The 12,793-nt window shown below is 43.4% G+C and overlaps 1 protein-coding gene across 1 annotated transcript in view; it reads left to right on the forward strand.

The window, feature by feature from the left end:
* LOC139464894 (5-hydroxytryptamine receptor-like) overlaps positions 1 to 12,793 on the forward strand; it is a 132,829-nt gene that overhangs the window by 72,625 nt on the left and 47,411 nt on the right. The window lies entirely within an intron of this gene.

The raw sequence follows: 12,793 nt of genomic DNA on the forward strand, positions 1-12,793 counted from the left end.
CTGTGATTGTGGGTTTCAATCCCGGTTTGCCCCGATTAAGCTTCTGAGTTTGCCAACATTGTACCCTTGACCCTGGGTTTAACTAAAGTGGTACACGTCTTAGACCTGCATCACTTTCCTCCCACACGCCATGATATAACTGGAATACTGATCAGCGCCGTTAAACTCAAGTCACTTACTCACTCACCTGGGCGCGTACGGCGGGCATGTATGCTTCAGATATGCTAGATCGGAGAGTCGAACCCGACCTGACGAGCTGCTCCAATCGACTACCTGACATGCCTTTCTAAGAAGCGACCCAGCATTTGTATATGACACGTGCTACCTTTCATGGAACCGACTCTCTCATATGACCAATATCAGTATATTAGATAATACAATTGTTATCAATGAAATTTAATCCCGTATGCCATCATTGTCTTACTATCTGCCCCATAGGGGTTAGCTTGAAACCGCTGAAATGAAGTAATCAAGACATATGAAACATTGCAATGTCACAGTGAGTGAGTGAGTGAGTGAGTGAATTAGGTTTTACGCCGCTTTTAACAGTATTCCAGTTATATCGCGGCGTGTCAGCTTAATGTGGGAGGAAAGCCCGAAGTGATGCAGGTCTCAGACGTTTACCTCTTCGCTGAAACCCACGAGCAGGGGTATGGTGCTGACAAACCTAGAAACATAATCGGGGCGAACCGGGATTCGAACCCACAATCATAGGTTTCTGGCGTGCCCAAGGGACGCAACTCTGCACAGCGAAACGCGGCGCCTTAGGCGACTGGGCCACCCGTGCCCCCTGCAATGTGACAACATGGACTCTTAACCTGTGAAGATCCGGATCCGAATTGGTCTTGCGCAACCCTTGCTGGTCGTTAGGAGCGACTCTCGGGATCGGGTGGTCAGACTCGTTGACTTGGTTGATGCTCATGATGTCACTCACTAGATTCGATTATTAACAGACCGCCGTCATATAGTTGGAATATTGTTGAGTGCGGCGTTAAACAACAAACAAACAATAAAATACAAAGCAACAACTAAGTCACATAACATACATCCCTTTTGGCAATTAACACACTGCAATGTGACAATACAATTAATGAGTTCATGTCGATACAGTTAATGCCAACTGTTTGTCCACCCTACAAATCAAGGTATTATTCAAACCTATGTGGCCACAGCTAGTGGCGCCACCAGTCTCATATATTGCATGCAATCTGGCCACTCCGCCACCCAGGTGGTCTTCATAATTATTGAAACGTTCTCTCTCTCTCTCTCTCTCTCTCTCTCTCTCTCTATATATATATATATATATATATATATATATATATATATATATATATATATATATCATGCGTCTCCCTATCGACACCCGCAATTGATCTCTGCAAGTGATATAAATATATCCCCCACAGTGTTTCGTGATGCGGTAAACTTTGGTAATCTTCGCAATCCCCATAATACGCTTGTGTGACTACCTTGGTAAATGGGGGCGGTGGAGTAGCCTAGTGGTTAAAGCGTTCGCTCGTCACGCTGAAGACCCGGGTTCGATTCCCGACATGGGTACAATGTGTGAAGCCCATTTCTGGTGTCCCCCGCCGTGATATTGCTGGAATATTGCTAAAAGCGGCGTAAGACCATACTCATTCATCCTGGTAAACGACCGCCACGGCCTCGTATATTCCGCTTGCTGCAAAATCGTACCGATCATATGTCACATATATATCCAAAAGCAACAATTCGTCTCAAATGGCATCGTGATGAAAGTTTCTTCTTTGTCCATACCAACTCGTCATCATTATTTCAGAATTTGTCATGAGGGGTAAGAAAAGTTGTTTAACAAAAATCTCATACCACATGACGTTAAAGAATTTGATGCCTGGTGCTCGGCATAATTAAGCGATAACACAAATACTGTTGTCTCGGAGTCAGTATACTGTGTCTGAGTGGGATATCCATGTTAAACTGTGACATTGTATCTCAGTGGGCTGGCACTATAAAACTGGCATTAGACAAGAAGTCAAACCTGACAAGTACACGCGCGGGCTCTCTCTCTCACACACACACGGATACATACACACAATCATGTAAACAAGAACGAACATAACATTTTACAACAACGCTATCTTAACACTACAAACACCCATGTCTATGTTGAAATATAGCGTTTCCTTGATCGACATGCAAAGGGCTTTTTGTGATAAATATCCTCGGACATTCTAAATGCAGGGCTTATGCACCTGCTCTGTAGTATTTAGAACCCTCGGCGAATGTCGTACCATTTAACCTGTAACCTTTTAATTAACTTACTCACTTGTGTGTGCATCTGGCCTTTTGGAAATGGACCACATACAATGAGTGCTGAGAGTACGAAGATTTACGGTACGCCTGTAACAGTTTGCGTGTATTAAGTACAATGCTTTCAATGCTAACTGGCTGTATTTGAACCACAAAGACATCCAGACAGCATGTTCCTGCAGGCATCAAAGTGCCTAGGTATTATCTGTCGATGACAATGGACAAAATTGACTTCCGCGCTGTCATCACGTATCTCCAACTGAAAGGCCAAACTCCAGCAATCATCCACGCGGACATGGTGTCAACTTTGCACTGTTAAAGGGTAGGCAGAGGAGATCAAGAGGGGAAGAGATAGCCTCGCACATGACCAAGATTAGGAAGACATTCATCTTTCATTGTTAAGGAAAATGTTGATAACATACATAATATAGTCTTGGAAAGGCATTTAGAAGTGATACACATAGGAAGGTAATTTATGGAAGTCAACTTCTTCGTTATGAGACAGACCGCCTCCGTGGTCTAGTGGTAGAGCGTCCGCCCGGAGAGCGGAAGGTCCGGGGTTCGATCATTCCAAAAGACGGTAAAAGATGGTACTTGTTGTTACCCTGTCTGGCGCTCGGCATTGAGGGGCTAAAACAAGGACTGGTCGGTTCTGTGTCTGAGTGGGGTATTCATCATGTTGAACTGCGGCATGGCATCTCAGTGAGCTAGCACTTTAAATCGGCATCAGTCCGGACTAGTACAAGCAGCCACACTCACACACATTAACGTGCATGCACGTCGCTATATAAGCGCAATAACCTTGGACGCGACGTTAAACCCCATTTTACCTCACCTCACCTCATTATGACATACACAACGTTTCTGAGTATACATGTATGCTTACTCCTTCATCAGGTGAATGAATTCCCTTAAGTTTCCACCACTTGTTATCTTATTACTTTTGTTGTTCTAACATGTACATATATATGCTCTCTGCCTCATATCATTCATTCACCTGATGAAGGAGTAGGCATATACTCGGAAACGATGTGTTCCTCATAATAAAGATGTTGACATCCATAGATTCTCTTCCTTATACATAATATATGTAATTATGGATGGGTCACGACTCACCACACGTCACATAGCCGGTACAATAGTTATTTCTCATGAGAGAAGAATTCTGAGGAATGAACTGGGCTTGACACATGTTTCAGCACGCTTTGTTCCAAGGTCTCTGACACCTTATCGGAAACGCTCCAGGTTTCTCCTCTCTCGTGAGAATTAACGTCGTTTTGAAACAGAAGCATCTGAGGTTGATGAGCAATTTTGTAAGCATGGGTGAGACTTGGTATCACACACTAGCAGCAAGAGACTAAATAACAGTGGAAACCCCTCAACTCCCCTAAGATGGCAAAGTATGTTCCATCAGCTGGCATTCCAAAGTCATCCTACTGATGTACTACCCCTCGAAAGGTCACACCATTAATGTCATATTATGCTCACCTGCTGAGGCAACTGCGTGAGAATATCAAGGCTAAACGTTGTAAACAAATAGACTAAGTGTTGTTTCACAAGGGTGAGTGAGTGAGCGAGTATGGTTTTACGCCGTTTTTAGCAATATTCCAGCAATATCACGGCGGGGGATACCAGAAATGGGCTTCACACATTGTATCCATGTCGGGATTCGAACCCGGGTCTTCGTCGTGACGAGCGAACGCTTTAACCACCAGGCTACCCGACCGCCCCTGTTTCACAAGGGCCATGCACATGTGTACAAGTCTGTTGTCCATGGCTGCAATACATGACTGTGGCTTTGAAACTCATCAGAATCCCAAACTTGAAGCAAGAACAGACAGACAAGCATTATGCAAATGATGATGCGTTATGTCTGCTGTAGATGACTTTCTACACCAACTAGGATTGGGGGGGCGGGGGGGGGGGGGGGGGGGGGGTATCTTCTACACTAGTGGATCCAGACACACCAACATCGTTGACAAAAGTGTGCGAATCTCGGAGTGAGAGTAAGCAACCATTTTCATCATTAAGGTCCGTCATAGTTAGGCTCGGGGGCACGGGTGGCCCAGTCGTCTATGGCGCCGCGATTCGCTGTGCAGAGTTGCGTCCCTTGGGCACGCCAGAAACCTATGATTGTTGGTTCGAATCCCGGTTCGCCCCAATTATGTTTCTAGGTTTGTCAGCACCATACCCGTGCTCGTGGGTTTCTGCGAAGAGGTAAACGTTTGAGACCTGCATCACTTCGGGCTTTCCTCCCACATTAAGCTGACACGCCGCGATATAACTGGAATACTGTTAAAAGCGGCGTTAAACCCAACTCACACACACACATAGTTAGGCTCAGAACTTTTCAACCATCCTCGTATACAGCATAGCGTGATGAACTCGTGCCAGTACGTTCGGACCCCTGGTTCGGTTGTGGTGGCATTAAGTCGCACCCCATACCACGTGGTCGTCTGGAATCGGTTTTATTGATTGCCATAATGAAACCCTGGTTGTTTTATTAGCATTGCCTCTTGTTGTTTTATTACCATTACCCAGCGTAACCCTGGTCACGATTGTCTACTTGGGCACATTTATTCAACAAAAGAAATCACATGCTGGATCATTGTTTCTCTCGTAATGAGTACGTTGAAGCAAAAACCCACGTTACAGCTTGCATAATAATAAAACATACTGAGTCAAAATATGAAATTAGAATGCAAATATGAAACAGCTTCAAAAGGTTGGTCATATGGCTTGCTTGGCTGATCAATGTCTGTTCTGAAATCCCTGTTAAATCTTACTCATTCTTTCGGAGCGGGCCCGAGCGATCAGTAATGTTACAATTTCAAACCGACAGCTCTGAGGAGTTGTTGAGATCTTCTGGGACGTTTCTTTCCCCCGCTGCCGCTCCACACTGAAGTCCATCCACTGCTATGATTACTTCTGACGAAGACATTGTCACACTGTTGGGAGACACTGGGTAAACATAGCTTCCCTTAAAGCAATCAATGCCATAAGCTCAACTCGGAGGACCGTCCTTCAGTGGTTTGTGCTCGCGCAAGTGTGAAGCTAATTTGCTGCTGACTTCTCAAATCGAGACCGGGAACCTTCCGGCGCTGAATGTCCAGCATATTGTAAAAATGGCTGCCAGCTCGTGAGTTGGATGACAGAGGTGAATGCGGAGCAGTCTGTGGTCACACGCCGGTCTGACAGCCGCCATACCTTGACAGCAAGGCTGGGAAATCCTGTGCCGGAACTCAAGCTTGTGACGACAAAGCAACACTCCTGTCTCCCGAGAATTGCCAAGTTGGAAGGTTTGATGTCGTTTTACACACCACACGATCTAGTGATGAAACCTACCAAGGCATAACTGCGTACGACCGTCACCCAACGCACGTTAGACTTTTGTTGCGGAAACTAATTAAATCAGCGGAGTTACTCTGCTGTTAAAAATACGGACAGCGCGATCACGTGTGTGACCTTAAACTAATTATCACTGCAGCATATACGTAAGCAAACTTTTTGAAATCTAGAAAGACCAAAGTATAATCTGTGACGCATTTGAAACAGAGTATTAATTTAAAAAAATAAACCCAGCAATATTGGCACACTCATGTGAACAATCGGTTTAATTCTGTCCAACAGATGGTGTCACAATAATACAATTATTTTTTTTTACACTGGTTGAACCAACTGACGCAATCATTCATGAGTAAATCGAATTATATATCAGTTATGTAATTTATAACGAACGTTTTTAACGAACACGCTTATAACGAACTGACGGATATAACGAACTTACTTTTTGTCCCGACTATTTGCTGTAGTTATGTCGTTTATATGCTGTTAACGAACTACGGTTATAACGAACTAAAATCTGTGATTTCGTTATAACCGTAGTTGGCTGTTGTAATTCTTGTTGTATTCAACTTGCGGCACCATCTGATATTGTATACATGTTGCATTATCACCTTAATGTATATACCACACAATGTGTACACCATCTTGTTGCACACAACGCATTGAATTAACGGTTACTGCTTTTAAAAACTACCCGTGAAAATCCAGGTTAGAATTGATCTTCAGCAACCTATGCTTGTCGTAAGAGGCGACTAACGACGGCTAAAGGGATCAAGTGGGCAGGCTCGCTGACTGCATGTGACCGAATCCCAATTGCGTAGATCTATGCTCATGATGTCAATCACTGGATTGTCTGGTCCAGATTCGATTATTGAATGACCGCTGTCATGTGGCTGGAATATTGCTAACAACAACAAAGAAACAAACTTGTGTAAAACATTTTGCACCAAATAATTGTATACCAGCAGAGCAGGACATTATTGTCCAATTCGCGAACACATTGTGTCATCTCGTAATTGCTGTGATCCATCCCTTTTGGGCCCTATGAAATCGTCTAAGGCGCCGCGATTCCCTGTGCGGATCTGCGTCCCTTGGGCATGCCAGACACCTATGATCGTGGGTTCGAATCCCGGTTCGCCCTGATTATGTTTCTAGGTTTGTCAGCAACACACCCGTGCTCGTGGGTTTCACCGAAGTGGTAAACGTCTGAGACCTCATCACTTTCTCCTTATTAAGCTGAAATCAATTGCACAGCCAATTGTGGCTTCTTAGACAACTGGGCTGCGCCCCTTGTGACAACAGAGAGCCCAGAACTGTACAAACAGTAAGCGTGAATATATCTCGTGACTTATCAAGTCCACTGTATCGAGATATTTCCACTACCGCAGCAGGTTAGGAGGCAGCTACGGTAGGCACTCACTCACTCTGGCATTGTCGTTTTGAATACAACATGTTGTATCACGTTTACTCTTCATGCATCTGTGGATACAATATCATCTGGCAAAAAAGTGCCCATTTAACAATGTCTTGCATGAAACAGACCAGGTCCATTTATACTCACACCCACACACACATGCATGCATGCACGTCGCTACATAAGTGCAATAATTTGGAACGAGACGTTAAACCCCGTTTCACCTCACCTTTCAGTTCATCAGCGCAAAACTCTTACAACATGGTATATATTATTTTTTCTTTATAATATGTTTTAACAATTATCTGGACAACAAAGTGTTGTCTTTGATGATGATGAAGAGGAGATGATAATTATGCTGACGATGATGATGGTGATGATGACAGTGATGATGATGATGAGGAGGATGATAGTGATGAAGATGATGGTGAGGATGAGGAGATGATTATGATGGTGATGATGATTATGATGGTTATGGTGATAATGGTGATTATGATGATGATGAGGATGAGGAGGAGGACATGATAATGATGATGACGATGATGATGATGATATATATATATGTGTGTGTGTAGGATCGTCAATATTCGCAGGCCAGACAAGCATTGCCCCAGTTCATTTTCCATTTTAGCTGCTTACCATGTCCAACAGCGTTCGTAACCCAGGGATACATGATACCATAACACATACCATGTAACATATATCAGTTCCGATGTTCATCTAATCTCCTGAATTTCTTACCCGTCTACCGATATTCAGCACTAAGGTCTCGGAGCACGATTTTCCAACCTAAACCCATCACAAGGAGTCCCCTCTACTCGATAAACTCAATAAGAAACCACTGAGGGATCCTCTTACAGGGCATATTTCCACAACATCACGTCTTTCGTCTATAATTGTCCTGGGCAACGCAGACATACACAACTAGTGTCGTCTCAGCGACCATTCTTGTGGTAGCTAGCTACATTTACAAAGCTTCCTTAGCAGGTTGGTTTGTTCTCAGCAACTTCGTAAGTTTACTCGCTGGACAATATTATATTATAGTGTATACTGTTGATACATGGCCTAGGATATGGGTATCGTCGGCCTACTGCGTGATACAATAAGAATAAGAACAAACGGTCGTGGTTGGTTCGACTGGGCACCGCGTCTTGGAGGAAGTCTTGGCTGCTTGTAGATGGACAAAGCATTTTTAGTTTTTAATAATAATAATAATAATAATAATAATAATAATAATAATAATAATGATAATAATTTTAAATAATAATAATAATATGCGACTGTCCAACACATTGTTAGTGAATGCCCAGCTTTGGCACAAACACAGCATTTCAAACAAACATGATGGTGTAGCTCGATCATTTGATTACCGTCTTCGCCATGCTTGTAGTTTTGACACAGAGGTCCATCCATGATACGACCCGGAATATGTAGAGGGCGTCATGGAAAATGATAAATACAAATGCAGTGTTGGGGCGTCTTCACATTCTCCGAAAAGTTCTGGGTGGGTTCGACAGCACTTACTGGGATAAGTCCTATTCGCTGTCTGCTGGGCTGCGTGTAAAGTGGGCAAGGGCCCTGAGTTGATGATGATCGTAACAAACCTGACTGTGCTAGAATCACCCAAACCCTCTTTGGGCATTATTTTTTGTAAATCTGTAAACAATCCAATTTTGGCATACTTTCAGACTTTCAATGTGTGACGTTTGATAGTTATTCAATGATAGATGTTCACGATACGGTCGGAATCGTACAATCGACTCTGCTTTTGGCAGACATATCCAAGACTACGGAAAGGCTTTCGTCGCTTTGGGTATTAACTTATGGTATTGTTTTTTTAGTTCTTTGATCCGTACGGAAGCGTAGTGGGGCACGCTGAATATTTTTGTCTAAGTATATCCTACGTAGGACTATCTTCTACGTAGGACTTAGTATCTTCTAAGTAGGACTTAGTATCTCCAACGTAGGACTTTGTATCTCCTACGTAGGACTTACTATCTCCTACGTAGGACTTAGTATGGCATAGAATCACTGTCTCCTACGTAGGAGATAGTTAGTCCCACGTAGGAGATACTAAGTCCTACGTAGAAGATACTAAGTCCTACGAAGAAGATACTAAGGCCTACATAGGAGATAGTTAGACAAAAAGAATTCACCGTGGCCCTACTACTCTTCCGTAGATCCGAGAGGTAAATGTACACAAATAATTTCAGTGGAATGTTGTACTCCTCAAATGACGAAACATCGACCACGGACCGCGACCATGTCAGTCGTAACGAGCACGTGAAGTGGCACATACACCTGTTATTTACGTTCAATAACACTGCAGATGTGCACGGAAACTAATCAGTAAAAATATGTACCTAGGTACCTGTCACTAATATTGACAAAATAACTTCTTGTGTTGAGCCATCTGTCAATACGTTTGGTGAAATTTGACACGATGTTACAGTGTGCGTTAATAGATTTCAGATAATCACTTCCGGCTTTCCTCCAACATTAAGCTGACCCGCCGCGATATAACTGGAATACTGTTAAAAGCGGCATTTAACCCATATCACTCACTCTTTGACTTTATATCACCATTAAGCTGCACTGTTATTATGACGGGGACAAATGACATCAGTGGCGGATATATGTTTTCCTCTGAGACTCATCATGGTCTTTTCATTTCTTGGGGTCAGGTAAACCACGGGTCACTTTCTCCGCATTCTTTCCGCTTTCTCATGTTCTCGTCGCGTTCGCCTTGCATTCTCCTCGCATTCGTCCCGTATTCAACCATCATTCTCTCCGCGTTTTCCTCACATCCGCTTCGCGTTCTCCTCGCGTTCACCTCAAATATTTGTTAATTTGCTAGTTACTGTTGACTGAGGGCATGCGTTTACGAGCCATTAGTAAGGTATACAGTTGAGGTATTGAGTTGTGTGTATACTGTTTTGTGCTGTCCTCAAGCTCTGGTTAACTGATGCCATTGGTAAAACATTGGTATTATCTGCTATACCACGGGTTAACACTGAACATGATTTACCGAATTGATGGCGCCTTTCTTGGGTAGGACCGCCTTCATGATCTAGTGATGGACCATCTGCCCGGAAAGCTGAAGCTCGGGGATTCGATCCCCGACCTCGTCATACCAATAGACGTTAAAGGATGGTACATGTGCCAACCTGACTGGCGCTCGACATTAAGGGGCTAAACTAGGGACTGGTCGGCTCGGAGTCAGTGTCTGAGTGTGGTATTCATGTTAAACTGCGGAATAGTATCTCAGTGGACTAGCACTATAAACCGGCATTTATCATGTAGTCAAACCGGCATTAGCCCGGACAAGTGCAAGCAGCCACACACACACGTGTATGCAGGTCGCTATATCAGTGCAATAATGTTGACGTTAAATCCCATTCCCCACCGCCTTTCTTCAGTAATATGATTAGGGTCAGTTTGAATTGTTTAAAGGGGGTGAGTTGGACAGACTAAAACAATATGTACCACTAACGCCATGTGTCTGACGTGCCACACATCCGACTGTCTGTGTTAAGGGTATAAAACTAGTATTGTGCCAGACAACAGTACTCTATCAAGTCGAGCCCCGAGACACATGTATCATTGTTAACAATGGGTCCCTACAGATGCTTGTCAATGAGACGTCAACCAACGCGCTAGGCAAACACATAGCTGTACATTATCAATTTAAAATATCTTTGTTCCAACAGTTCTCCGGAGGCTGTCCTCAAATAGGGATACATCCCCTATGAATTTCATGTCCAGGATATATTACACTGGATATATAACCAGGAGATATTATATCAAATTACCCTGTTATTTCCTGTATCCCTGCTTTAGTCCATAAATGGAATCAATTCCTCGCCTAGTCTCCCTACCGCGACTACCAATCTCCAAAGCCACCTGCTGTCATGTCCTATTTGGACACTCGGGCAATTACAGAGATGCTACTATATCTGTTTCTGGCTGGTTCTGAAGACAGTAACCAAACAAGTTATCAGTAGCTCGTCCACTGCACCAACCCTCCCCTGGGCGAGGCGGGCACTCTTCTCCCATGTCGTCGTTGACCCTCTGTCTGGTCGATTGTATTTATGTTCCCGCTGTAATCACACTGCAATAGGGGAAAGAAGACTGTGGGTTTTAGATTTAACCCCGGGATAGATTTGGTCAGACTGCGGCCCGGAAGAAAGAATAAATATATCTCTCTGGACGGACTCAATTAGGAAATATGGTCTTCTCGTCGGCGGATAAACCTGGTTGAGGGTTGCCGATGGTAAAACAACTACCAAATATAATTACGATTGGAAACTTCACATAGGCACGTTTCATTCACCCAACTGTCCTCTACCTCTCACTTGAACACACAAAATGGTATTTGTATTACATATATCAATATGGATCGTATCACTTCCCAAGGGCGCACAGTTTGGGGATATTGTGTTAACAGTGAGAAGTTTACGAAAAGTTGCATGGTATGTTCAGTGTAAGAGCTTGCGACTTCGTTCTTATTCACTGACAGGGCGTTTTTTGTAAAAAAAATCCAATTTCAGCACCTCAACAATTCTTTAAAAAATCAATTGTAAAACCATTGGTTGTAGTTCATGCAGACAGCCCGAAATAACCCTTCATTTTGCCACGTAGCTAAACATTGCTAAGAGGCCAAACCAATAGGGTATTGCATGATTAAATTGTGAGCCACTTGTTCACTGACAGACGCCTTACTTAAGACTTCAAAGGACACTCCGTAAATTGTCTACTTTGAATATGATTTCTTAAACGATATGTACGCCTATAGACTTTAGTCCCAGAGGAGAACCAGTCTAGACGAGACGTCAGTTCATCAACGTTGTGCATCGGTAATAATTCATGGACGCCCTGTGACAGTATTTGTACAAGAGCACCTAGGACTATGACAGCTCATCGCTTAAATGTGTTCGTATTTACTCACAGTTGTCTGATTCTGAAAGGCACATATACACAACGACACCTAAACAACTGTTCGATTAACGGTAATTTGGATAGGGATAGTGGACATGTTTCCTCGCTCTGAAACACGTGTGGTGTCGGATGGCCAATGCTGCAGCGCTGGGGGTTCTTCCTTTCATACCAGCGGACTATTTACGATAAGGAAACGGGTTTTGAAACCCTCTATGGATACGTCCTAGCCAAACATGGATCTGTTTCACAACTATCTTACCAATGAATACTGTAATCGGCAATTAGCGACCAATGGGATGCAAACTTGATTCCGGTAGAGATGGCGATGTTTTTCCCATGGGTGACAAAAGTGACAAGATAGCGCCCTCTGGAGGGCATCCTATAATGCAGGCGGATGAGCGATATCATAAAGATTAGTAACGCTGTGTGAACGAAAACAGAACACAGTCATGAACAATTGTAGAGATAGTGTTCGGAAATTGTGCTGTTGTGGACGATAGGGATCCCCCTTCGTTTTTGATATTGTCTGTAGCAACTCATCTCTCGGCAAGTTAATACCTTTGAATTTATGCTCTTGATAACTGACACTTCTGTGAATGGAGCTGACGTATGTTAACACAGCATTTACTGCGATTATCGCTCTCACGCCTGTGTGACTATGTGATGGAGACCAGATGGGTCGTGTGTGCATAGAGGTCTTTCGAATGGGGATAATTCATATTGGTTAATACAAAAACGGTAATGTTCAGTAATTGAATTGCTTTCATTTTATTTCCATACATGTCAAATGTGACTTGACAGTTGTGA

This window comes from Haliotis cracherodii, unplaced genomic scaffold (assembly GCF_022045235.1).
Source record: "Haliotis cracherodii isolate W230 unplaced genomic scaffold, xgHalCrac1.p SCAF_17, whole genome shotgun sequence".
NCBI classification, from domain to species: domain Eukaryota; kingdom Metazoa; phylum Mollusca; class Gastropoda; order Lepetellida; family Haliotidae; genus Haliotis; species Haliotis cracherodii.